The following is a 27,833-nucleotide window of genomic DNA, read 5'->3' on the forward strand; positions in this document are numbered from 1 at the left end:
AGTTAATATGGCTTGCATCGCTAAAATGCATGGCATGAGATGCATTAATTAGAATATTTCCATTTTCACCTTTTGGGCAAATGAATATATGAATTAGTATGCTAAATGTTCCAGATGCAGTCTATTAACAAAATAATAATTCTTCCCACATCGGTGACTCATAAATAACAAGAAAAGGAGTACAATACAGACTAAAACGGCTCCTACTCTGAAAACTATAAATAACAAGGTAAGCAATGTTAATTTAAAGGATTTCACTGCAATATGTTTATATTAATTAGCAAAAATGTCTGTCTCATCTGTAAAAGAAACAAAGGGGTCAGCAATCCTGGTTTGTTTGTTTTTTAGTGTTATGGATTTTAACTTGGCACCCCAATTATTACCCACAGCAATAAATAAAGAATGAAGCATTTAGATGTTCTGCTTTTTGACATTGTTTAAATCGTGGCTTTATGTTTGCTGCTCGTTATGGGCTACTTTGTGCCACTTAGGCACGGCACAGAAATAACAAATAGTGTGGAAGGCACACTGTCCTAACGGCCACACTGGAGGTATCCTGCATCTGAGGGTGTCTTCACTGAAGAGTTAGCCCAAAGGATTGGCACCCAGGTCTGAGCATCTGGGTTGTCTTAGCACACTGCCTCACTGTGTCTTCACTGTTTCTGAACTTGCACAGACTTGTGTGTGTGTCTGGGGGCACATCCCATGGTTCTTTTCTTGAGACGCTCTGTGATTCTTTTTCAGTGACTTTTGTGTCAATTTGGGGAGAATGTGTCTGTCATTTGGGGAGAATTGTGGGAAAACAGTGGAAGACTATCAACACTCAAATGATTTAACCTACATCCTCACTGCAAAGTCGGGGGGTTCCAGTCCAAGTTAAAGCAGAACTCAGGCTTTAACCCACATCTCCAGCCAGGTAAGCTAGCCTGATCTGAAAGCATCTCCAAACCCTGATCAGGGTGGATTGGGGAGGATGGTGGGCTAAAATCCAGGTAAGAGCCCAGGTTAACTATACACATACTAATAGAGGCAAAATACCTCCCGGTTGCACTGAGAGGGAATAATTTGCAACACTCCTTAATGGTCTGCAGCATATTCTCCCCATTCCCATGTGGCCAGTCAGCTGAACTGGCTGGAACAGAAGGGAGGGTGGAACCATGGCTATACCGATTCCCTGAATCATAGAATCATAGAATATCAGGGTTGGAAGGGACCCCAGAAGGTCATCTAGTCCAACCCCCTGCTCGAAGCAGGACCAATTCCCAGTTAAATCATCCCAGCCAGGGCTTTGTCAAGCCTGACCTTAAAAACCTCTAAGGAAGGAGATTCTACCACCTCCCTAGGTAACGCATTCCAGTGTTTCACCACCCTCTTAGTGAAAAAGTTTTTCCTAATATCCAATCTAAACCTCCCCCACTGCAACTTGAGACCACTACTCCTCGTTCTGTCATCTGCTACCATTGAGAACAGTCTAGAGCCATCCTCTTTGGAACCCCCTTTCAGGTAGTTGAAAGCAGCTATCAAATCCCCCCTCATTCTTCTCTTCTGCAGGCTAAACAATCCCAGCTCCCTCAGCCTCTCCTCATAAGTCATGTGTTCTAGACCCCAAATCATTTTTGTTGCCCTTCGCTGGACTCTCTCCAATTTATCCACATCCTTCTTGTAGTGTGGGGCCCAAAACTGGACACAGTACTCCAGATGAGGCCTCACCAATGTCGAATAGAGGGGAACGATCACGTCCCTCGATCTGCTCGCTATGCCCCTACTTATACATCCCAAAATGCCATTGGCCTTCTTGGCAACAAGGGCACACTGCTGACTCATATCCAGCTTCTCGTCCACTGTCACCCCTAGGTCCTTTTCCGCAGAACTGCTGCCTAGCCATTCGGTCCCTAGTCTGTAGCGGTGCGTTGGGTTCTTCCATCCTAAGTGCAGGACCCTGCACTTATCCTTATTGAACCTCATCAGATTTCTTTTGGCCCAATCCTCCAATTTGTCTAGGTCCTTCTGTATCCTATCCCTCCCCTCCAGCGTATCTACCACTCCTCCCAGTTTAGTATCATCCACAAATTTGCTGAGAGTGCAATCTACACCATCCTCCAGATCATTTATGAAGATACTGAACAAAACCGGCCCCAGGACCGACCCTTGGGGCACTCCACTTGATACCGGCTGCCAACTAGACTTGGAGCCATTGATCACTACCCCTTGAGCCCGACAATCTAGCCAGCTTTCTACCCACCTTATAGTGCCTTCATCCAGCCCATACTTCCTTAACTTGCTGACAAGAATACTGTGGGAGACCGTGTCAAAAGCTTTGCTAAAGTCAAGAAACAATACATCCACTGCTTTCCCTTCATCCACAGAACCAGTAATCTCATCATAAAAGGCGATTAGATTAGTCAGGCATGACCTTCCCTTGGTGAATCCATGCTGGCTGTTCCTGATCACTTTCCTCTCATGCAAGTGCTTCAGGATTGATTCTTTGAGGACCTGCTCCATGATTTTTCCAGGGACTGAGGTGAGGCTGACTGGCCTGTAGTTCCCAGGATCCTCCTTCTTCCCTTTTTTAAAGATTGGCACTACATTAGCCTTTTTCCAGTCATCCGGGACTTCCCCCGTTCGCCACGAGTTTTCAAAGATAATGGCCAATGGCTCTGCAATCACAGCCGCCAAATCCTTCAGCACTCTCGGATGCAACTCGTCCGGCCCCATGGACTTGTGCACATCCAGCTTTTCTAAATAGTCCCTAACCACCTCTATCTCCACAGAGGGCTGGCCATCTCTTCCCCATTTTGTGATGCCCAGCGCAGCAGTCTGGGAGCTGACCTTGTTAGTGAAAACAGAGGCAAAAAAAGCATTGAGTACATTAGCTTTTTCCACATCCTCTGTCACTAGGTTGCCTCCCTCATTCAGTAAGGGGCCCACACTTTCCTTGGCTTTCTTCTTGTTGCCAACATACCTGAAAAAACCCTTCTTGTTACTCTTGACATCTCTTGCTAGCTGCAGCTCCAGGTGCGATTTGGCCCTCCTGATATCATTCCTACATGCCCGAGCAATATTTTTATACTCTTCCCTGGTCATATGTCCAACCTTCCACTTCTTGTAAGCTTCTTTTTTATGTTTAAGATCCTCTAGGATTTCACCATTAAGCCAAGCTGGTCGCCTGCCATATTTACTGTTCTTTTGACTCATTGGGATGGTTTGTCCCTGTAACCTCAACAGGGATTCCTTGAAATACAGCCAGCTCTCCTGGACTCCTTTCCCCTTCAAGTTAGTCCCCCAGAATCCTCCCTATCCCCTCAGTCCCAGGGGAAGCAGCTGGGGCTGTGATTGTGAGGATCCCTTACTGTTGCACAAGTGGGAGGGTAATGCAGTCATGGTCCCTTCCAGCTCCCCTGCCAGACAAGAGCTCACTCGAGCTCCATGTAAACCTGAGCACTTCCACTGTTTGTAGCTTAATTCTGGCCTTGAGTCATTATTTATTAAAGGCTTTAAAAAAAAAAGGAACACCTAAAATTTGGGTCTCACCGACATCCTTCACACTTAAGCAAGTGGCTTGATTTTCAAAGGTTGTGATCACTCACAGCTCCCTGTGGTTTCACCTCAGAGGGACAACCTCTCTGTGTCTCTGAGGTATATTTTATATTACGCACAACAATCATTAACAGCACATTATTACGGTTGAAAAATCAGGCATTCAGAAAGTGAGGAAGTGTCAGGATTAAGTGGTTCAGTCTCATTCAGTGCACAGGATAGATGGGAGTCGCTTAACAAGCTCCTGTGCACCATTTTTTTCTCCCCATGCCTTATTGCCTGCCCATTATTCAAATCCTGCTCTGAAGACAGAGTTATTAATTTCCTCATAGGCTTTTCTCTGGCAGTCATCACTATAGTATCTGTGGGCTTCCCAATCATTACTTTATGTTCACACCACCTTGTGTGATGACTGGGTTTTATTATCCCCATTTTACAGGTGGGAAACTGAGGTAAAGAGAGATTAAGGTGAAAAGTCACCACTAATTTTGAGTGCCCAGTTTGAAATACTTAGGACCTGATTTTACAGTTATCATCATGGTTAATCCCAAAGGGATGCAGCTTCCTTGCAGACTGAGTGTCACCTGGATCGCTTGTAAGGCAACTTTTACGATAAAAATTCTGTACCACTAAGAATTATTAGCAGATCCCCTGTTTCTTTTTATAGAAATGAGTGAGCATGAAAATAGTCTCTTAAATTAGAGCTATCTAGGTTGGGATTTTGCAAACTCTCTGGTGAACACAGCATTAAGTAACATGGGATGACATCATCAGACCTGTTGTATAGGGCGGGGGAGCATAAAAGCATCATTGCCTTGCTCCCATGTTTTGGATGTTGGCTCCACACCAGCCTGACACACGCTAAGGATGATTAGATCCAGTGCCGGTGGAGATAGAAGGGGCTTCATTACTGTGCCAAGGGAGCAAGGTGCAGTAACCTTCAATGAGCACCCATTGGTTAGATGGGGGTTGTGTTCTCTCTCCCCCACCATGTATATGCAGTTCCCTGCAAGCAGTATTTTGCAGCTGTTCATGGGAGAGTAGTGAAAAGGCACTGGAAGGACGTGCAAGGGGGGAGGTTGGCAGAGCTCAAAGGACGTAAGGGCTCAGGAGTGGAGAAAGGGCTCAGGAGTAGAGAAAGCTGCAGACAGAGCTGCTGCACAGGAGAGTGGCAGTGGTTTGGTGAAGGTAATACAGTATATATATATAAAACGCAGAGGTGCTAACAAACAGAAGGCATCCAAGGCTGTTTGTGGGGGATCTCAGGACAAGAATGTTAGAATTGTCTATAATCCTAAAGCTGCTTGACCTTCACATTTACAGGCTATCCTGCAGTACTGCCATAGCAAAATAAAGAAAGTAATTCCATATTGCATACTGTGTACAGAGGCAGGTTAAACCAGCCAGGGTCGAGGAAATCTGAAGACTAGAAACTGGATGACATTTTTCGTTACTTTTCCGATCCACAAATTACCTTTTTTTCAAAAATGACTTTTTTGGATTAAAAATTGTTGACATTTTTCATTTTTAACAAAGTTTAATTAGTTCCATTTCTCTGGACTGGAAACTTTAGCTAAATGATTATTGAAATTTCCATAGAGATTATCATTTTAGACAGCTTTCTTTTATCTAGATTACAATTGGGTTACATAGCTCCATTTGAGTCACTACAAATACAATTTAAAAGGCATTTATCAAACTATATTTTATCATTATGAATCAAATATTTTAATTTACTGCCTGATTGGTTTTATGTAAAGTAAGAGGGAAAAAATCAATATGAAACTACAGATTTTAGCCTGGATTTTTGGTTGGTTGTCAGTTGCTAGAGTAAACCATCAATTATGGAAGTGCAGCAGTAATTATGTTATAAGCAAGATATTAGAATGCTTTCAGCCAAATTCTTCAACTTCCCTTTCCACCAATTCAATGATTGCCTGAAACCTTATATGTCTGGTCTCTAGTCACGGGCAACTTTTTATTGATTTTCAAATTTCATGTTAATTGGATATGGATTTTATCAGATGCAGGAGTACGAAAAATAAGCAGCTCATCATTTATTTAAAATCTCTTATAAAATATTTGTGGAATGTCAGAACCTTAGACATGGCTTAATGTAGAAATTCCATATTTTTATCATTTATATTCCTCAGTATTTACTACAAATACTTGACCTGAGAATGGCACGGTTTCAGACATATCATTTATAAACCCTATATATTCCAATCAAAATCCAGACCTGAAACCACCAGCTCATCTAAACGTTGGAGTGAGTTCCATACCATAGCACGTGCCAGAAAGTCATGGTCTCTTGCTAGAGATATAAAATCTTGATGGTGGGATCTTAACAGACATAACATGTGTAAATGCGAACAAGACTGAAAGAGGAGGACTTCAGTACCACCAGCTTCGGCCCAGGATGCCATTCTCCATCACCTTCTTGTCAACTTCTCAAACAAGCAATTTTATTGATTTAGTTGGGGATTGGTCCTGCTTTGAGCAGGGGGTTGGACTAGATGACCTCCTGAGGTCCCTTCCAACCCTGATATTCTATGATTCTATGATTCTTACTCCCATGCATCACATCATGCTTAGGAGGAGCTCCACATAAACATCCATAAAGCCACGTCATTATCCTTCTTCAAACTCTCCATAACATCTACGAAAAAGTAGACGAGGGTTAGATGGCTGGTGTCTTGTTTCCATCTACTCCTTTGTTGGTCTGTCTATATCCATCTGTTGTATTGTGTGTTATACTTAGATTGTAAGCTCTTTGGGGCAGGGACCATCTGTCTTTTTGTTCCCCACCTTGCACAGTGCAGTCCTGGTCTATAACTCCTACTCCTACCTAAAAAAAATCTGTGTCAAATTATGCAAGTGCTTATGACTGCTCAGAATGTGCTTGTGTGTTTTTTCAAGGCGGCTAGAGGCAGAGGATTAAATCCAAAGGAAAGAAAATGTCAGGTCAGTTACTGTATGTGTTTATCATAATTATCATCCACTGGGAGCTAAGCAGCTTAGAGTAAAATATTTACATTATGTTGATATAAAAAGGTATAAAAAGACTGTTGAACAATACATTACATTATTCTGGGGAAATATTTGCTTAAAACCACTGATGTAAGACACAGTGGAGTAGATATTGCCATATTGACACATCCCATGATCGGGATGGTTGATTGCACACTGCATAAGTGATTAAAATGGTGCAAAACTCCCTAGTAATGGGAGGTTGCACTTCCTGTATGAGAGGGGGTAGATCTTTCTACATCCTGCCTTCATCCCACTTTCTGCGGGGCACCACGTACCACCATGGGACAGGGATGGACTAGAATTCTGTCTGGCGCTTATGCAGGCCACACAAAAGGAAAGAGAACCTTCAAACCCTGCCCGCATCTTGTGTCCCCATGTAAAGGCCAAGTAGAATCCAGTCCATTATTAATATCTACTTTGTTATAGGCAAGATAATGTATCTAGGCTGTCATTTACAATCATGGGGCCTTCCATTTTGGCTCAGATTCTTAGCTTTTAAGGCCAGAAGAGACCATTGAATCATCCAATCTGACCTACTGTGTATCACAGGCAATAGAATGTCACCCAGTTACTCCTGCACTGAGCCCCCAAACTTGTGTTTGACTAAGTCATGCCTCTCCTTACCTAAAAGGCCTGATTTTCAAAAGAGCAGAGCACTCAGCATCTCCCGCAGAAACCAGTGGTTATTGATAGGTGCTCATTACTTTTCAAAACAGGCCACTTATTCGGGGACCTAATTATGGATTTAGGAGTCTAATTTTAAGCCCCTGTTTTTATAAATCTTGGTCCTACAGAGTAGACTTGAAACTATTAAAATAGCTAGTTGGTTTCTTTTTGCACTGATCTTCATGGTCACCTGCCAAGTAAGTTTTAAGCTTCATTAGCTTCCATGCTGGCTGAAATTGACAACATACAGCCATCCCCATGCCACACACATTCATGTGAGACAGGCAATACTTCTGGCAGCTGACTCCACTTTAGTAACACCTAGCTCTAAGTCTCCGGAAAGGATGAAAACATTCAGGAATCATCAGTTCAGACTGGCACCTAGGCTTAGATATATATTCCAAATCAAAGTCAGTGAGGAGTTATGATTGCACATAATGTAGATCAGACACTATATTCAGCAATTTAGAACATGCAGGCAAACCGTTGTACCCCCACAGAGCCCTGTTGACTTCAAGAGAGCTCTGTGCAGCTACAGCTGTGCATGCCCCCATTTTAAATGGGGTGATTGGATCCCAATACCAACGAGGCCAATCAGTACTCCAACAGTCCCCATAGCAATGACATTGGTGAAATAGATATGTTGCCCAAGAAAGAGACAAGTGATTGAATATGCTGAACACCATCTCTCTGAAAAACAAACCCGTTTAAGGTCTCAAGTTAGGTACCTAATAACTGAGACACTCAAAATCATGAGCAGCTTTTGAAAATCTTTTTTTCTTTCAAAAGATCTCAGCCCCCAAGAACTCCAATTTAGGCACCTAAAGGCAGCACCCAGTAGCTCCTGTTGAGAGAAAGGGGGGTGGCTTGTTGCGGTGCATTTTTGAAAATCTGGCCACTTCCTTTAGGTGCCTAAATGGGAACTAAGCTCTTGAAAATCAGTGTCCTCATTCTTTTTTTTTTTTTTTTTTTAGGTACCTGAATGAGTGGTGTAATTTTCAGAAGCGCTGAGTACACAGCAGCATGAAGTCAAGGGGATTTATGGGTCTTTGGAACCTCTCAGAAGCCAGCTGCTTTCATTTAGATACCTATATTTCGAGGTAGGAGCCTAAATCTAGCCACTCATGTTTGAAAATTCTGCACAAAACCGACACAGTGAAATAGACTAATGACCACCTTGATAGTGGGTTATTCCCTCCATTATCCTGGCCAATCCAGGCGGTTCAGAATTGCGTTTAACCCACCCTAAATAACCAGCCTACATTGATAATAGTAGATGATGGAGTGTAGGAGTATTTTTTCCTGGCCCCATCTGTTGGTTCATATAATTTTTCAGAAAAGATTAATTCTCCTCATGGAAATCTTGCCAAGAACTGTTGGGTTGTGGAAGACCTTCTCCAATGTTCCCCCGCCACAGTATGAGTCATACTAACTATTATGCATCACATATGGAGTGGGGATCTCCTGACACATGTCTTATTAGAGACAGGAACTCTTCTCTGTGATGATATTTACTTACCTCAAGTTAGTAATTGGGAAAGATATTCCCTATATATTATTCTGACTTTTATAATACCACTCTAAGATAGTTTGCATGGTTTTCCCCACAGGCAATGCTACTAAAAAAGCGAGCACACACTCTCTCTTTTTAAAAATAAATAAAAAAGCAGCCCCCGAAACTTGCTATGATTTATTTGGGTTTAGGCAGTGATTATAAATTAAATAAAAACACATACAGCAAAACCAAATAGGCAATTAAAATATATATTACAATCCCACCTGAAGAGTCTTTATTAGGTTTTTTACTAGAGCTATGAGCTTAGAAAGTGTTGGATGTTGGTGTTAACTTTGCTTTCAATTTCATGATTCCTCTGGTGGTACTTCAAACTCATGAGCTGACTGGAGATGTTAATGAAAATCAAATGGGGAAGAAAAAACTATTAAACAGGAACTTTATCATTTTAGTCTTACAAATTCTTATTCCAATTCGCTGCTAAAATATGGCACCCCTTTTGCAAACCAAAAACCACATCAGCTAACAAGCAAATGTATCCAGAAATTACACAGAAAGAAAAGAGGAACCCAATGGCATGAATTTTCAGAAGTACTCAGCATTGAAAACTGGAGTCAGATTTTTTGAAAGAGCTGACATTCTACTTATGCACCAAAATAATATTGTTTGAAAAATTGAATTTTCTTTTTGTGGTACATTTTGATACTTTGAAATGTCTTCCTATTGCAAATTGGAAAAATATGGAAAGATTCACGTTGGACTTTTGATATTTTCTCATTTTGAAATGACACTGCAAAATGAAAAATGTAGTTTCAAAATGTTGTTTTAAAATAAAGAAGTTTTGTTTAGACATTTCTGATTTTAAGCTGTTCAGCATTTTTCATTTTTTGAAAAAGTTCAATATTTTGACTTTTCATTACAATTTGGAATGAAGGTAATTTCCAAATGTCTTAATGTACTGCATTTTTCCCATTGCTGAACATAATATATTGTTGGGAGATTGGCTCCTTTGAAAATCTAGCATTTCAAGTCACTGTTTTGGAAATTTAAACTGTCATTTTCCCACACAAAATTTGATTTAAATGAAATTACATTTTGTGACTGGATTTTTTTTCATGCAGAGAATTGCAATGAGCACACATCAAAACAAGTGGGCAGATTTTCAAAAGGGATGTTGGGTCATGATGTTATAGAGGAAGCTTCTAGAGAGCACTTCTAAAAAAAATTGGCCATTTCATTTAGATGCCTAAATGGGAGCGGAACCCTTTGGAAAATGTGGCCTCCACTGTAGGTGCTAAGCACTTGAAAATCTGGCCCCCACGAATGTTATCCTCCAAAAAGTTAACTTGTAACCAGTGTAAAGTAGACCACCTAAGGTGAAAGGGAGGGAGAAAGCACTGTTATAAAAGCACTGTCACATTCATGGCTTGAAGCAGCAATGGAACAAAAATAAGAAGACCCACCATGCCATAGAGGCCAGTAGAAGATGTGAAAGAAGAAGAGGTGATGGTGCTATTTTGCAGCAAAGTGTTCAAGGTATCCTCCAGATTCCACTGAGACCTCACCACAAGTCTAGAAGAGTCCATGCTTTGGTGGAAACAAGGTATGCCAGAGGAAGAGGAACATCCCTGGAAGTGGTAACATGGCCAAATGCTGCACTATCTTTAACACAGAGCCTTCCCCACTTGGGTTTCTCAAGGGGAGTGCCTGGTAGAGTGCTTCCAATAGAGTCACATTTATGCCACTGGGGGCATATAATTTTCTTAAGAATTATTCTAGCGAATAGCTGGCACTGATAGCTAGTCCCTACTGATATACAAATTTATTTATCCCCTTCTTTGTATATCTGATCAAAGCAGTTTGCCTCTTTTTTCCCCTAATTTTTTCAGAGCAGACTTCTCTGAAAGTGTCTTTACCACAGACAAGAATTGCTTCTGGCACCTCTATAACTGTCCTTTTCTGTTGCCAAAGGATAAAAAAACTCTTGGAATAATCTCATTTCATTAAGTGGCATGGGGAAGTGTACGTGCCAGGATTCAATGAATGACAATTTGTGCCTCGGGCAGACAGAAGCTAGAACTGGATGACAGGGGATGGATCACTCAATAATTGCCCTGTTCTGTCCACTTCCTCTGAAGCATCTAGCATGGGCCACTGTCAGAAGACAGGAAACTGGGGTATATATGGGCCATTGATTTTACCCAGGATGGCCATTCTTATGTGACGTTCAGCCTAATTTCAAAGATGCTTGTTCCACTTTAGAATCATAGACTTTAAGGTCAGAAGGGACCATTATGATGGTCTAGTCTGACCTCCTGCACAATGCAGGCCACAGAATCTCACCCACTCACTCCCGCTCCAGGCCAATGGGGGCTGCAGGAAGGGCGGCCAGCACATCCCTCTGCCCACGCCGCTTCCCGCAGCCCCCATTGGCCTGGAGCGGCAAACCGTGGCCAGTGGGAGCCACAATCGGCCGAACCTGCAGATGCGGCAGGTAAACAAACCGGTCTGGCCCCGCAGGGGCTTTCCCTGAACAAGCGGTGGACCAGCTTTGAGAACCACTGCTGTAACCTATGTCTGAGCTATTGAAGTCCTCAGATCGTGGTTTAAAGATTTCAAGGTGCAGAGAATCCTCCAGCAAGTGACCTGTGCCCCACGCTGCAGAGGAAGGCGAAAAACCCCCAGGGCCTTTGCCAATCTGCCCTGGAGGAAAATTCCTTCCCGACCCCAAATCTGGCTATCAGCTAAATCCAGAGCATGTGGGCAAGACTCACCAGCCAGACACCCAGGAAAGAATTCTCTGTAGTAACTCAGATCCCACCCCATCTAACTTACAGTTCCCTATTGTAAGAACAGCTCTCGGGTTTTGTTCACTGACTGGACTTTTGAATGGCATTTTGTTCTGATTTTTAGAAGTGTTGTCCCTGGTTATAATAACTGCTTAAAAATGGAAAAATATCCATCTCTCCAGCTGCCAAAAGTATCATACCAGTACAGGAAATTAAAAACAATAACAAAAGTATCATAGTTTTGCAGATTGTAGTGCATCCCTCAAAAGGCATCACAAGAAGCTTTATAGCTATAGACTAGCACAATACTACATAACACAAAGTGATGAATGTAATTTCTGCCCTAATGTGATCTGCACTCCAGAATTCCTTTTTTTATTTTTCTTCTTGAGTACAATGAATACATGGCACTGGTTAGGTGGGCATCAGCTATTGCAACCCCCTGGTCTTTGGGGACCATTGTATTACATTTATGAATGATTGCATTCTACTCCATGGGGGAAGGATACCACAGCTCTTAGAGGAACTCAAAAGAGTAGGGGATGATTACTTCAGAGATTGTAAACAGTTCCAGAGAAATTCTGCCCCCTGGGGTGGTTTGCATATACTGGTTCAGGCTCAGTTCTCTGGAGTCTGGGAAACAAAGATAGTGCTTTTGGTATAAAAGGATGAGCTGGAGCTAATTTGTGGGTCTTCCTTTTGATTCAGCAAAAGAGACAGGATTGTTCCCCAACCATTGCTGAAAGATTGGAAGGGACATTGGCTTATTGAACTCCGCTTATGGAAGATGGGTGGTTTCTGGTATGTTTATTAGTAAGCATATAGGATCTTTTATTATTTTGTATGTGTTTTCCTCATAATGCTTTTGCCCTAAGAGTAAATGTGCTTGCTTTGGAAGAAATGTGTGGTCACTCACTGGTAAAAACAGTCATTGTCCTCTGAGAGAAAGCAAAGCACAGACCTGGCTTTTGGGCAGACTGGCTTGCCAGGAATATCAGAATGTGTAACAGGGACTGTGCAGCCTTTCAACCTAGGTCAGAAGAGAATAGGACAAGAGTCTCTGCCCAGAGACCAGTGATGGCTGAAGGCCTGAGACTTGCCCAGGCACTCCTGGAGTGGGCCGTGGAAGAGGAATACAGGAGCAGTTACCCTGAAACTTTGACAGTGTATTGAACAGATAAGTTGTCCACAGTCAGAAGCAGATTTAAAGATAGCGATGTGCTAGATAAAATGTGTCTGACTGTGGTGTATCTGGGCACCTTTGATTTGATTTATTAGATGGGAAACTTGTATAAAGTTATTTGTGGTCCTCAGAAGGATTGATAACATCCTGTTATACATGTCTCAGGCCTAGGGTTGCCAGCAATCCCTTGTTACAAGGGACGTTCCTTGTTTCTTCCTCTTTGTATAACAAGATTGGGGTTGCTGAGTACTGAAAAAAGCAGCAAGACATACCCCTGGTGAATGTAGATGAGTACTGCTTATTATATTATCATCATCAGCATCAGCATCAATAAAATAAATACATAAATAAAAATATCAGCAGAAGGGTGGGGTGGGGGTGCTAAGAAAACAGTCCCTTATTTTTGAAATACAATGTTGACCCTACTCCTTAGCTGGTATAAATCTGCATTGCTCAATAAATTTAAGTGTAGCTCTGGTGATTTACACCAGCTAAGGATCTAGCCGTCCCTGTTTCCTTCCTTAGCTTACCTAGATTTTTTATTTTTATCTTAAGATGTGGGCCTGTTCATTTTTTGGAATTCAAGCGCTGTGCAAGTAACTGATTTTCCAGTTTCCTGGCAATTAAAAATTTTGGGTTTGAAATTTTTTTTTACTGTAAATATATTTTTTAATGAAATGGAATGAAAAGGCATTTCAAATATCAAAATAAAGCAATTTTTTTCTCCCCTCAATACAAACAATTTGTTGAAACCGGTACAAATTTGCACAACATTTTGGTGTCACCCAATCTGCATTTTTCACCCAGAAAAAGTTTTGGCCAAAATTGTTTAGCCTGTTCTAAATGGAATAACCCATAGTTACTAAAGATTTCCAATAAACTGTCTCTTTCACCAGCAGAAGTTGGTCCAATCAAAGATATTACTTCACCCACCTTGTCTCTAATGAACTTTGGTATTTAATTGCATTAATGCTTTTATATTACTTCTTTTCTTCCCTAAAATGAAATTTCAGACAGTTTGGATAGTCAGAATAATTTTTTTCAGCAACATCATCACATCTACATGTTTACAGTAGTTCTCCATAAAAAAGCTATGGAAAATGTTACACCTTATGATTTAGGTACAGAAGAATACTGGGATAGATATGGCATCATCATTAGTTCCTCTAACCTTCAAACAAGTGGTGTTCTACCCTTTTAGCTACCATAAGGAATCTATGAAGGAATTCAGGTGCTACAGGTAGGCTCTGCGGGGCAAGCTACAAAGGTCATCTTTAGACATAAAATCCACCCACCACCCAAGAGCTGATCCTAACTTCAGCATTCCTGCAAAACAGATCCCAGAGCAACATAATCAGGAATTCCCTCAACACAAATCCTCTTGCTCCATTAGGTTCTAACACCCCAAAGGATCTACATAAGAGACAGAACAGACATCTTCCCCATGACACTGGCTAACATCTTTCTCATGCAATATATAAACCAGAATATCAGCTGTCACTAGATGTTATTAAAATATATTTTGAAATACAGAGGTAAAATCTTCAACAGCACTTAAGTGACAAACCCACGTCCAATTGACTTTCAGAGGAACTTAGGCTCTTAAGTGTAGTGAAAGTCAATAGAAATTGAACTCCTAAAGCACTTAGGCTCTTTTAAAAGTTTCACCCAGGCACCACAAATTTAATATCCCATATTTTCCAAAAAGATGATCATGAGGACACATGAAAATCTATTCCAATACCACAAACTAAGACACAGTCCAAGGTAGCTGCGTTGGATAGAGCAATAAAGGCAACAGAGCATTGATCCAATTTTGGCTTGATTTACCTTACCTGGAAATTTATATCTTTGGATTGCAGTGGGTATTACACATACATGTTCCAGCTCAAGTCTTTTATATAAACTTTTGTATCATGAAGACAAGCAAGACTGATTGCATTAAGAGCTTTTGGCAATGTCAATATCAAATGTTATCTGTAAAATGTACATTGTGAAGTGCTGACCATACAGGAGAGTATGTCACAGGAAAGGTCAATTGCAGGAAAAGTGGCACACACTTGCCATTTCCCTTGAAAATATATGGCCTTTTGTAGTTTGTGTCCTTCCTTCCTTCTTCTTCTTCTTTTTTTTTTTTTTGTAAATGGCATCATGAAAAGTGAGACAACTGCATATCATTGCTACTCCCTTGGAGGGGTGCTCACGGTTTTCTTCATTTTGTAAATATTGTGATGCATGCCAGTATATTGTTCATAAGCTAATGGAACTCAAAATGAATGTCTATTCAGAAGCAAGGCTAAGCTTTGATTTTATAAAAGTGTATACAAATGGTAGAAGTCAAAATACTAGGATGGATGAACTTGAGTGCTTGGTATTAAACAGAGGATATTGATATAATAGGGATCACAGAAACTTGGTGGAATGATGATAATGAATGGGACATGGTAATACCAGGGTATATATTATATAAGAATGACAGAGAAGGTCATGTGGAGGGGTGACACTATATGCGAAAGAAAGCAGTAGATATAGTGTACTTGGACTTTCAGAAAGCCTTTGACAAGGTCCCTCACCAAAGGCTCTTAAGCAAAGTAAGCCGTCCTGGGATAAGAGGGAAGGTTCTCTCATGGATCAGTAACTGGTTAAGACAGGAAATAAAGAGCAGGAATAAAGGGTCAGTTTTCAGAATGGAGAGCAGCAAATAGCGGGGTCCTCCAGGGATCTGTACTGGGACCAGTGCTGTTCAACATATTCATAAATGATCGGGAAAAAAGTGAGGTGGCAAAGTTTACAGATGATACAGAATTACTCAAGATAGTTAAGTACAAAGCAGATCGTGAAGAATTACAAAGGGTTCTCACAAAAGTGGGTGATTTGGCAACAAAATGGCAGGTGAAATTCACTGTTGATAAATGCAAAGTAATGCATATTGGAAAATATAATCCCAACTACACATACAAAATGATGAAGTCTCAATTAGCTGCTCCACTCAAGAAAGAGATATTGGAGTCATTGTGGATCATTGTCTGAAACCATCCACACAATGTGCAGCACCAGTCAAAACAGCTAACAGAACCATTAGGAAAGGCATAGATACTAAGACAGAAAATATCATAATGCCACTCTATAAATTCATGGTATACCACACACGGAATAGTGTGTGCAGTTCTGGTCACCCCATCGCAAAAAAGATACATTAAAATTGGAAAAAGATATAGAGAAGGGCAACAAAAATGTTTAGGAGTATGGAACAGCTTACACATGAGAAGAGACTAAAGAGACTAGGACTGGTCAGCTTGGAAAAGAGAAGACTAAGGGGCAATATGATAGAAGGCTATAAAATCATGAATGGTTTAGAGAAAACTTGTTCTTTACTTCTTCGAACAACACAAGAACTGGGGGTCACCCAATGAATTTAATAGACAGTAGGCTTAAAACAAGCCTAAGGAAGTACTTCACACAATATACAGTCAACCTGTGGAACTCATTGCCAGGGTATGTTGTGAAGGCCAAAGGAAGTACTTCACACAATACACAGTCAACCTATGGAACTCATTGTCAGGGTATGTTGTGAAGGCCAAAACTATAACTGGATTCAAAAAAGAATTTGATAAGTTCATGGAGGATAGGTCCATCAGTGGCTATTAGCCAAGATGGTCAGCGATGCAACCCCATGCTCTGGGTGTCCTAAGCCTGTTACTGCCAGAAGCCGGGAGTGAATGACATGGAATAGATCACTCAATAAGTGCACTGTTCTCCTCATTCCCTTTGAAGCACCTGGCATCAGCCACTGTTGGAAGAGAAGATACTGGGCTAGATGGACCATTGTTCTGACCCGGGCCCAGTTTGGCCATTCTCATGATTCTTGTAGCACAAATAATGGTAACCCTATAATGTCATCTTTCTGAGGGAAAAAAAAACAAACAAACCACACTTCAGGAGAAATAAGGTATTGCTCTTGCAGAGTATATTAAGCAAGCTCCTCAGGAATTTTTTGGTGGATTGCTTTTAATCAAAAAATGTTAAGTCAAATTTAATCTGTTTGTGAAACAGGGTTGGGTTTGATGAATTTCCTGTCTCAAAACATATGGAGAAAAAAGTGTTGAATTTGTCAAAATGTTTTGTTTTCACTTTTTCTAAATGAAAAATTCCAGTTTTCTCATTCAAAAAAGTTTTGATTTGACATTAAGCTAATTAGACTAAAAATATTTACAGAGGAAAGTTGAAATCTAAATATATCAAAACAAAATGTTTCAACTGAGGCAAAATTAAAGAAATGTTTTTTCTCTTTGTGAATATTTTTGAGATCTCCCTGAAGAATTCTGTCAGTGAGAATTTCGCCTGTGGTATAGGGAACACATGCTGGAGTTGCAGCACCGATGTCCTTCAGAAGAGTGCACTATTTACTTCCCCAGCACCAGCTAAGCTCCATGAGTTAGTAAAGAGGGAGGTGAGGACTCCATTCTGTCTCTCTGTTTTGGCTAATCTGGAGCAAACTTTGCATTCATGCAAATAAAGACTGAAATTGTGGCCTGTCATTGCACAGTGGCATTAAGGGCAGTAAATCTCCTTATGTTCTTGACTTCCCCTTGTGCAGCCAGCCACAACTTGACCCACAGGGCCTAGTTTTCAAAAAACATCCTCCTTTGGCAGAATAAGTACTACACATGGAAACTGAATTTTCTCTGAGTACAGGCATGGGAATCTGACAGGTGCATAGCAGACATTCGTGCATGCCAATATTCATGTTCACAGGGACACTTGCACACAAATCAAGGTCATGCTGGGGACCTTTTGTAAACTGGGAACAAAGATTTTAGTGTCCCTTGAGAAAGGATCTGGGGTAACAAATACTGATTGCCTGAAGAGCTCCTCTGTGTGATTTCTCTTATTTTTTTTTCCTATGACAGATATTGCTCACTTGTATATAAACAAAGCCCACTCTGCTTTTCTATACTGCTCATTCTGTCCTGCCTTCTTATTTGTTGCCCCGTCAATGATAAGAGAAGGTTACTCACCTTGTGCAGTAACTGAGGTGCTTCGAGATGTGTGTCCCTGTGGGGGCTCCCCTTCAGGTGTCAGTGCATCCTGGCGCCATAAACCGGAGATTTACGGTAGCGGCGTCCACGCAGGTCACATGTGCACAGTAGGCGTCTCGTGGTGCCTTTGGTGCCACGTCTAGCACGCGCACAACCTGAGCCCTCCAGTTCCTTCTCTACCGCAGAGTCCCAACTGTGAACTTCAAAGCAGAGGGAAGGAGGATGGGTAGTGAAGCATCCGCAAGGACACACATCTCAAAGAACCTCAGTTACTGCACAAGGTGAGTAACCCTCTCTTCTTCTTCGAGTGCTGTCCCTGTGGGTGCTCCACTTCACGTGACTGTAGAGCAGTGCCTCTCAGAAGGCAGGAGGGACTTCGGGTTCATCTGAGTCGCAGAGGCAAGTACGGTTAGGCCAACTATGGCGTCAGCCCTGGAGTCATGAGTGATTGCACAGCGCTCAGTAAATGTGTGGACAGAGGCCCAAGAGACCGCCTTACAAATCTCTAATAGTGGAACATTGTGTAGAAACGCTATTGAGGTTGAAACAGATCATGTAGAATGTGCTCTGATGTGCACAGGCGGGTCCAAATATGGTAACGTTGTTGAATGCATCTGGAGATCCATTTAGACAAGCTCTGAGTGGAGAGATTTCTCCATTAAGATAATTTTGAGTCTGAGATCCGCCCTTCACTTTGCAGCAGTGGGCCAATTTTTGTGGGATATGTGCCTCACCGAGACATTGTACACACAAGGAGTACCCATCAGAAATGGGCATTGCTTTGCTGCAGGACCCGCAACGCTTAAAGCCTGGGGAACCAGGCATCATAACCGTTAACCACCCCCGGTCGGGGAGGGTAAACTGGAGAAAGTAAACTTTTTTTTGTAAACAATGACTAACACTAACTATAACTTTCTATATGACTAACTAACTATTTAATCTAGGATTTCAAAAGGTTTGGGAAGAGTGATAAACACTGCCCCAGAGCTCTGTCTTCAGCCCAGAACGGTTGAGAAGGAACTGGAGGGCTCGGGTTGTGCGTGCACTTGATGTGGCACCAACGGCACCACGAGACACCTACTGTGCACACACGGACTCTGCTACCGTAAATCTCCAATCAAGGGTGCCAGGACATACCAATACCTGAACTGGAGCACCCACAGGGACAGCACTGGGAAAAGAAAGTACAATTCCCATTAGACCATAATTCTAGAAAACTCACAAATCGGATATGTTCTTTCTGAACTAAATCACTTAATGGATCAGATTAGGAATCTAATTTTGCATTACTGCTATCATTTGAAAAGGGACAAAAGCTTCCTGAGCCAGTCAATGAATTTTGAATTTGGATCAGTAGTAATACTCCCTACTGAATAATAGCACAATTAAAATTTCCACTTGTAATCAATGTCACTAAATATCTCCCAAATTAAATATTAAATATTAAATATCTCTCAAGTTTATTAACAATCAATATTCAGTTGTCTACAGATGTTGTACACACTTATTTGGCTCATACAGGACCTGAGGAGCACATCTAAGGATCAAGCCTTTAGCTTCCTTACATATAATCTATATCATCATAGATGGAAATACATTCTGATGTTTGTTCTACTTCTCTGTAAGAAATACTACTTTTCTTTATAAGTAGTCCACAGATAGTTGCTCTAACTGTGGTCCTGTAAAAGGATAATATGAACTTTATTTTCAAATGTAAGAGATTGCCAAATGTCTTCATGATGGGTGATCCTGGAGGGGCCATAGCAGGAAGAGAGATTACAATTTAGATAGAAAAGGAGTACTTGTGGCACCTTAGAGACTAACAAATTTATTTGAGCATCAGCTTTCATGAGCTACAGCTCACTTCATCGGATGCATTCAGTGGAAAATACAGTGGGGAGATTTATATACACAGAGAACATGAAACAATGGATGTTACCATACACACTGTAACGAGAGTGATCAGGTAAGGTGAGCTATTACCAGCAGGAGTGGGGAGGGGACCTTTTGCAGTGATAATCAAGGTGGGCCATTTCCAGCAGCTGACAAGAACATCTGAGGAGCAGTGGGGGAGGGGAAGGGGAGGAATAAACATGGGGAAGTAGTTTTACTTTGTGTAATGACCCATCCACTCCCAGTCTTTATTCAAGCCTAAGTTAATGGTATCCAGTTTGCAAGTTAATTCCAATTCAGCAGTCTCTCATTGGAGTCTGTTTTTGAAGTTTTTTTGTTGAAGAATTGCCACTTTTAGGTCTGTAATCGATTTAGATAGAGGAATTTGACAAAAAGGAACTCCTTTTATAGCAATTTTTGACATTTCAAAATAATTTTGTTCCAAATTGGAACAGATATGTTGACAAAATGGTTCAACACTATTGAAAAGAAAGGCTTAGATGGTCCTGAACAAAAATGTTTGAAAGATTTATTTCATGGGGAATTTCTAAATTTTGGTTTTTTGTTCTCATTTGGAACATTTTTCCAAAATGTCAACATTTCTTGAGAGACGGATATTTTAGTTTCCAATCAGCTCTGGTATGTGGCTGGGAGAGCAAAATTAAAGCTATTACTCAGGAGATCATTAAAGACCCCAGCCGGTCAGGACCTCAGTTTCACATGTCAGTTAAAATATAACACTACAAACAAACGTATCATTTGTTGTAACACTTGAAAACAAAAGCATGCTAGTACCCCACCTTAGAAAATAAATGCAATCCCCACCCCCCAAAAATCACAAAACCTTTCATTGTCTCTTCAGATATAGCGTATCGAAAGTAAAGTTGCCCTGCTCCAAGCACTACCAATATAATCCAAATGATAGTGTCTTTCCATGGTCAATGTCTTCTGCTATTTAACTACTGTGTACTACAGAATCTACCATCCTATACTTCTGGCATGTCTTCAGATTTTATACCCTTTTCTGTGTCCAAGATGAATAAGTGACCCTCTTTGTGACCACCATTTTGAATGAGTCAGCTACGCTACCGCATCACTGATGTCTGTACGTATTTTCATCTTTGGCAAAAGTGCGAAGTTCTGCCTCCACTCAACAATTTCTATCATCAATTTTGTTTCTTCTTCCATTCACTGGTTTATTTTCCCTTGCTGAGAATCTCATCGCTGGCTCATTTGGTACTAATTTAACCACTTCAGCAAATGAAATTTGTTTTACAGTGTCTATCTCTTCTATTTCACCAGCTCGCTTATTTTCTAAGTGGCACTGATTTGCCTTTGGAGAACATTTAATGTTACCTATCACAATGAACCATGCTATACTTTGTACAATATATATCAAGGGCCAGATTTTCAAAGGGAGGTGCACACATTTATGACACCTAACTCATAGCTCGTGTTGAGTCAAGCTCAGGGTTTCCTGTACTAATCTTCAAAATATCAATGGTCTGAGCCCAGAATACTTAAAAGATTGCCTGGAGCTCTAGGACAATGACTGTAGTCAACAACTCCACCCCTCAGGTATAATGCAGGTGTCCAGGACATGGATGAAATTTATCAGGGCAAGACATAGAACTCTGGGTCTGCAGAACAAGCTCCTACAGCAGGGATGGGCAAACGTTTTGGCCGGAGGGCCACATTTGGGTATGGAAATTGTATGGAGGGCCATGAATGCTCACAAAATTGGGGTTGGCATGCTGGAGGGAGTGAGGGCTCTGGGGTCAGAAATGAGGAGTTCAGGGTGTGGGAGGGGGCTCCAGGCTGGGCAGGGGGATGGGGGGAGGAGGGAGGGCTCTGGCTGGAGGTTCGGGCTCTGAGGTGGGGCTGAAGATGAGGGATTTGGGGTGTAGGAGGTTGGTCCAGGTTGGGACCAAGGGGTTCAGATGGTGGAAGGGGGATCAGAGCTGGGGGATGGGCATGGGGGTGAGGGCTCTGGGATGGGGCTGCGGATGAGAGGTTTGGGGTGCAGGAGGGTGCTCTGGGCTGGGATCGAGGGGTTCAGAGGGTGGGAGGGGGATCAGGGCTGGGGATGGGGTAGGGGGTGGGGCACAGGAGGGCCTCGGGGGTGGGCTCCAGGCGACGCTTACCGCAAGCAGCTCCCGGAAGCAGCAGCATGTCCCTCCTCCAGCTCCTATGCCCCGTCTGCAGGTGCCGCCATAGTTTGCCCACCCGTCCTACAGGAATTAAGAACCTCAGACATCACTCTCCATTCCAAGCGCAAGGCACATTACTTTGACCTTGCCTTCAATGACACATTTAGCACAGCAGACAGAAAACGAATTAAAAAATAAAAGACAAAAAGCCTCACATAATGGTTCACTTCGGGGAAAACTGGGAGTGGGAGACATACACACACCCCACCTGTGGCAGGTATTAGTCATATCACTATACTCTTCTGGAAGGTATTTAGCTACTTGGTGAGGAGGACAGCAAGAGACCCTGAACAGAATAGAATACCTGATGTCTGTGAACAGCGTTAGTTATTTGAAGATACATGGAAAATATCAGCCTGGAACATGAATGACTGAAAATGACTTTAGCATGAAACAACTATGTATCCTTAATTCTAGCTGTCACTATCTCATCTAGTATAATGATCTCACATTATGCAGTGCATAGCATGAAAGAAAAAACAGCTCTGTGAAATATTCCTTCATATTTTCCATGTTATAGTCTCTCATTCATTCTTTTCTGAATTCTATGACTATACTAGCTTAGAACACTTTCATTGCTTTGTGTTTTCTTTCCGCTTGCTCAGGTTATTTCTGGAGATGATACAGTAGGAGTGGCTCCTACTAAAAGAAGAAGATGGAAATGAGTGTGTGGGTGGCATGAGAAAATGAGGATGTTAAGAAATCCCATGGCAGGGACTCCCTCTATGCCTGTTTGTTTAGCACCTAATACAATGATGCCGCCATCCTGACTGAGACCTTAGGTTCCACTGTAATATATATTTACTAGTAATACTGTATTAGAGCCCCAATAATGTAAAGACTATATATGCAGATTTATGGCCGCAATATTTTATCACGGTGTATTGGAGAAGCAGAGGGAAGCTCTTCCTAATATTTTTGGGAGATGATTTATTTTTAGAAACCTATTATATCCATATATCAGTATCAACAGAATACAGCCCAGCATATAGTGGATATGTCAGATGTTAAATGGATACTATTCTCAATCTTGGCTACGAAAAGTCTAATCTTCGTCCAGACGCTATTAGATTAAAGCTATTACTGGTGTTGCATTATTCTAATGCTTCCTCTGACACACTCTGTAGATGTGTTTCTTCTCTTCCTAGCTTCCTTCAGGAAATGGGAGATTTAACCTGTTATACTTAAAAAAGGTTTAGAAAGATACAAACTTGATTTCAGTATATGAACAGCACTCCCCTTTTTGGATAAACAGTAAGTGATGAGAAAGGTGAATTGAATGATGGTGAGAGATTCAACTTCATGCCTTCCAACATGGCCAAAGGCTTTAAAGACATATGAAATGAACAGTTAGTGTCTGGAACTCATATTTATGTTAATGTTTAAGGTTAATACTTTCTCCATAAGCCATTAAACTTAATGGAGCATATATGACACATTATCATCTATCAGAGACTGCAGGGAAGATGTGTTATCTGTCACACCCACCTTGAGGCACTGATGTAACTTTCAAAGTCTTAATATCATTGAGAGCATTTTTAACACCACTGGTTTTCAGAGCTTTCAGCAGTTTGGTGGAAAACACCATCTGACCCATTGGAGGAAGAATTCAAAATGAAATGGGATGGCTTGAGACTGCTTCTAGTAAATTAATTCTAGATAGCAAAATGGTTGTTTTGAAAGTCCAGTATAAAACAAAGAATAAGCCTAATATTAACCATAAAGCAAAATGTAAACTGCTCTCCGTTAAACACATCTTCTGAAGGAATCTCCAACAGAACCACAAGTGTCACAATATCAAATCTAGTAAAGGCAGACCTAATGCAGATCACTTGTGAAAACTTATATGGAAAGATAATCTGCAGGTGACGGGTCTGACACAGCAGAAAAGATGTTTTCCATCAATCAAGAGCTTTGAGAAATGAACTGCTTGTAGTTTAAGAAAAGGACGTTAATGAGAATAACTGTTCTGTAGACTGCATCAGTATTAACTCTTTATGCTTGCCAGAGAGTCAGATGAGGCTTGATTTGCAATCAAACTTTGTTGCCAAGTACAAAAATATACATATGGTCTTGTGTAGTTTTATGCTCAACTCCTCTAGTTTTATGCTTAGCTCCAAAGAGACATTTGTCATTATATAAAAACAGTTACTAATCTTTCATAACTGTTGTTCTTTAAAATGTGACACATGTCCATTTCACTCTAGGTGCACACGCAACCCATGTGCGGTCACCAGAAATGTTTCCTTCAGAGGTACCTGTCAGGGTGGCTTGAGCACCCTCTGCTGCCATCCACCATTAGCACCAGTATAAAGTGCCACTTGTGATTCCTCATTTCCTTCCTTCTGGAAAATTTCGATGTGGAGGGGTAGGAGTGGCTCGTGGAATGGACATGTGCAACACATCTTGAAGAGCAACAGTTCTAAAAGTTTAGTAACTTTTTTTCATGAGTGATGGCACATAAGTATTCCACTCTAAGTGACTACTCTCCAAGAAGTTGAATAGGTGGAGGGATTGGAGTTTACAGACAGAGACTGTAGTACAGCTTGACCAAATTTGGCATCATCTATTGAATGCTGAGAGAGGGTGTCATGGGAGGAGAAAGTGTGCACCAGTGACCAGATCACTGCTTTACAAATGTCCTGAATAGGGATCTGTACTAAGAATGCTGCTGAGGATACTTCCAATATTGTGGAATGAGCAGTCAGGTTAGTTGGCAGCAAAACACCTAGTTTTTGATTGTAACAAGTGTGAATATATGATATTATTCAGGATGAAAATCTGAAGCAACTGGGACACCTTTCATCCTATCCGCTGCAACCACAAACAGTAGGGTTGATTGCCAAAGTGGTTTAGTTCTTTCTATGCAGAAAGCTAGAGCCTGTTTAATATCCTCATTTAGATAAGAGACTGGCAGGTAAATTGCCTGATTGCTATGAAATTGCAAAACCACTTTTGGGAGAAAACTGGGGTGAGGATGTAAATACATCTCATCTTTAAAAAAAACTATATATAGCCGTTCCAATATGAGGGCCTGGAGTTCAGAGACTCTTCTGGTTGAAGTGACGGCAACTCAGAAAACCACCTTCCAGGAGAGATATCATAAGGAACTCATTGCTAAAGGCTTATACGGTGGTCCTGTAAGTTTTGGAAAGACCAGGTTGATGTTTCAAGAAAGAATGGGCTCCCTTACTTCAGGGTATAACCTTTTAAAGCCTTTGAGGAATATGACTGACATGTCATTTGGAAAAACAAAACAAAAACAGACCGGTTACCCACCCAAGGGTGGAAAGTTGATGTTGCTGCTAGGTGGACCTTGATAAAAGGAAATTGCTAAGCCTTGCTGTTTCAGTATGTTTTGTATGAACACATGGGCGAGGCTCTGCATTGGGATACCTAGACTGAGAACTGCTTCCATTTTGAGATGTAAGTAGCCCTGGTGGAGGGCTTTCTACTACCCAGGAAGACCTAACAAACTTGCTCTGAGCAAGCTTGCTCTCTGGAATTTAGCCATGGAGCTTCCAAGCCATTAGGTGAAGTGAGCTCATGTTCTGATGGAGCAACCAACCATGGTCTCGGGAGATCAGGTCTGGGTGCAACGGAAGTGGAATTGGAGTTGCCACTGAGTGATCTAGCGGAGTGGAGAGCCAAAGTTGGCAGGGCCATGGTGGGGCTATCAGAATAACCCAGGACTGGTCCTGCTTGATGTTTAGCAGCACTCTGTGCACAAGTTGGATAGGGGAGAAAAGCATAATAAAGTTATCCTCTCCAAGGTAGTAAGAAGGCATCTGTGATGGAACCCACACTGTGGCCTTCCAGGGAGAAGAAGTGGTGATATTTGGTTGTACCTATTTGCAAACATGTCTATTGAGGGAGTCCCCTACTGCTGGAAAATGTCTCTTGCCACATCTGGATGAAAATACTTCTCGTGGTGATTGGAGAAAGACCTGATGTAGTGATCTGTCAGCTCCTTCTGCAACTCTAGAAGGTATGCGGCCTCAAGATTCATTGAGTGGGCTATGCAAAATTCCACTAGCTGAATTGCTTCCTGACAAAGGACGGAAGAGCGAGCTCCTCCTTGCCTGTTGAGATAAAACATAGCTATAGTGTTGTCTGTGGGAACAAACAAGTTTATGCCCCTGATGTGGGGTAGAAAGGCCTGACAGGCAAGGTGATATGAAATGAAAGTTCTGCCAGAGACCAACCACCTTGAGTTCTGAGGGGCCACAGGTGAGGTCCCCGCCAGAGCACTTATGCATCTGAGACCAGTGTCATTGATGGTTGAGGGCATATAAAGGGAATGCACACACAAATGGTGAGAGGATCCAAACACAAATTTTGAGATGAGAACCTGTGGAGGTATCGTAAATACAGTGTCCTGATGGAGACAGCTTGGTGAGTACACTGAGGCCAGCCACATCTGGAGGGGTCTGAGGTGTAGTCTTGTGTACTGTGTTGTACCACGTATGTGCATGAAGCCATGTGACCTAAGAGCCTCGTACAATTTCGATTCATGATTGGAGGACCTTTGAGGTGTGTTGCCAGGGATCAGATTAATTGGAAACGTATGTCTGGGAGGTAGGCCTTGGCCTGGGTAGAGTCTAGCACTGCTGCAGTGAACTCTATCCTGTGCACCAGAGAAAGGGTAGACTTGTCTGCATTTACAAAAGGCCTATGGCTTTGAATATCAACTGGATGAGTCAAATGATGGACACTACCTGAGTCCTGGCTAGTCAAGGCTGGTCCAGTCATCCAGATAAGGGTAGACCAGCACACCTAACCTCCTCAGGAAAGCCGCTACTACAGCCATACATTCTGTGAACACCCGAGGAGCCATAGACAGGCTCAACAGGAGTACTGTGTCTTTGTAGGATAAGTGTTTCACTATGAATCTGAGGAACCTTCTGTGTCCTTGGTATATTGAAACATGAAAATAGCTGTCTCCTAAATAGAGGGTGGTGTACCATTGTCTGGGATCCAGAGAGGGGATAATGGATGCCAGGGTGACCATGCAGAACTTTGAGATAGTTGTTGAGTTCACACAGGTCTAAAATAGATCAGAGACCTCCCTTGGTTTTTGGGATTAGGAAATAACAGGAGTAGAATTCCTTCCCCTCTTAAATTCTATAGAATCTCTTCCACAGCTTCCACCAGAAGAAGAGATTGAATCTCCCGGACCAGAAGTTCTTCAAGAGAGGGGTCCCTGAAGAGGAATGGAGGGGTGGTGGTGGTGGTGAGAAGGAGGGATAGAAAAACTGGAGGGTGTATCTGATTTCTACAGTGTCCAACAGTCCATGGTAATATGGGACCAAGCACTGAGGTAGTGGGAAAGGCATCATGGGAACTGGTACAGTGTCCTTGAGCATCCCATCAAAACATCTGCTTTGAACCCCTGAATGTCTGCATGGGGCATACATTGATGTTGCAGTAGAAGTGGGTGGCAGCCTACACCAATAACCTCTCTTTTCCTTTTCAGGTCCTGATGAGCAGCCAGGGTAGAGTAGTGAAGGGGCTGTTGAGGCTTGCAGTGCTTCTTTGAGGGAGCTGAGCTTTACAACCCAATGGACCTACGGGTCACTCTCACGTCTTTTAGGCCATGAAGTTTCAAGTCCATCATCTCTGAAAAGAGTGAAGTTCCTTTGAAAGGCAGGACCTGAACAGTCTGTTGGACTTCCTCAGGAAGACCAGAGGACTGTAGCCATGAACTCCTGCACATGGCCACTGCCAAAGCCATGGACCTGGCAACTGAGTCAACCACATCCAGAGCAGCTTATAAATGGGCCTTGTCACCAATTTTCCCTCATCCACTGGTGACGAGAACTCTTGCTTGGCCTATTGTGAGAGCAAGTCTTTGATTTTTTGCATGAAATCCCACATTTTAAAATCATACCTGGCCAATAGCGCCTGCTGGTTTGCAATTCTAAGTTGTAACCCTCGGGTAAAATAAACTTTCCTACCAAACAAGTCTAA

At 41.9% G+C, this 27,833-nt stretch overlaps 1 long non-coding RNA gene across 2 annotated transcripts; it reads left to right on the forward strand.

Annotated features, from left to right (window-relative positions):
* Positions 1–27,833, forward strand: LOC142072053 (uncharacterized). 2 transcript variants are annotated; one of them, XR_012668326.1, is made up of 5 exons: positions 1–229; positions 745–916; positions 6,457–6,501; positions 8,211–8,336; positions 27,340–27,833. It is a non-coding gene; the product is annotated as an uncharacterized LOC142072053 (long non-coding RNA). The 2 variants fall into 2 exon arrangements; XR_012668327.1 differs by lacking the exon at positions 6,457–6,501.

The sequence above is a fragment of the Caretta caretta genome, chromosome 5 (genome assembly GCF_965140235.1).
Source record: "Caretta caretta isolate rCarCar2 chromosome 5, rCarCar1.hap1, whole genome shotgun sequence".
NCBI classification, from domain to species: Eukaryota; Metazoa; Chordata; order Testudines; family Cheloniidae; genus Caretta; species Caretta caretta.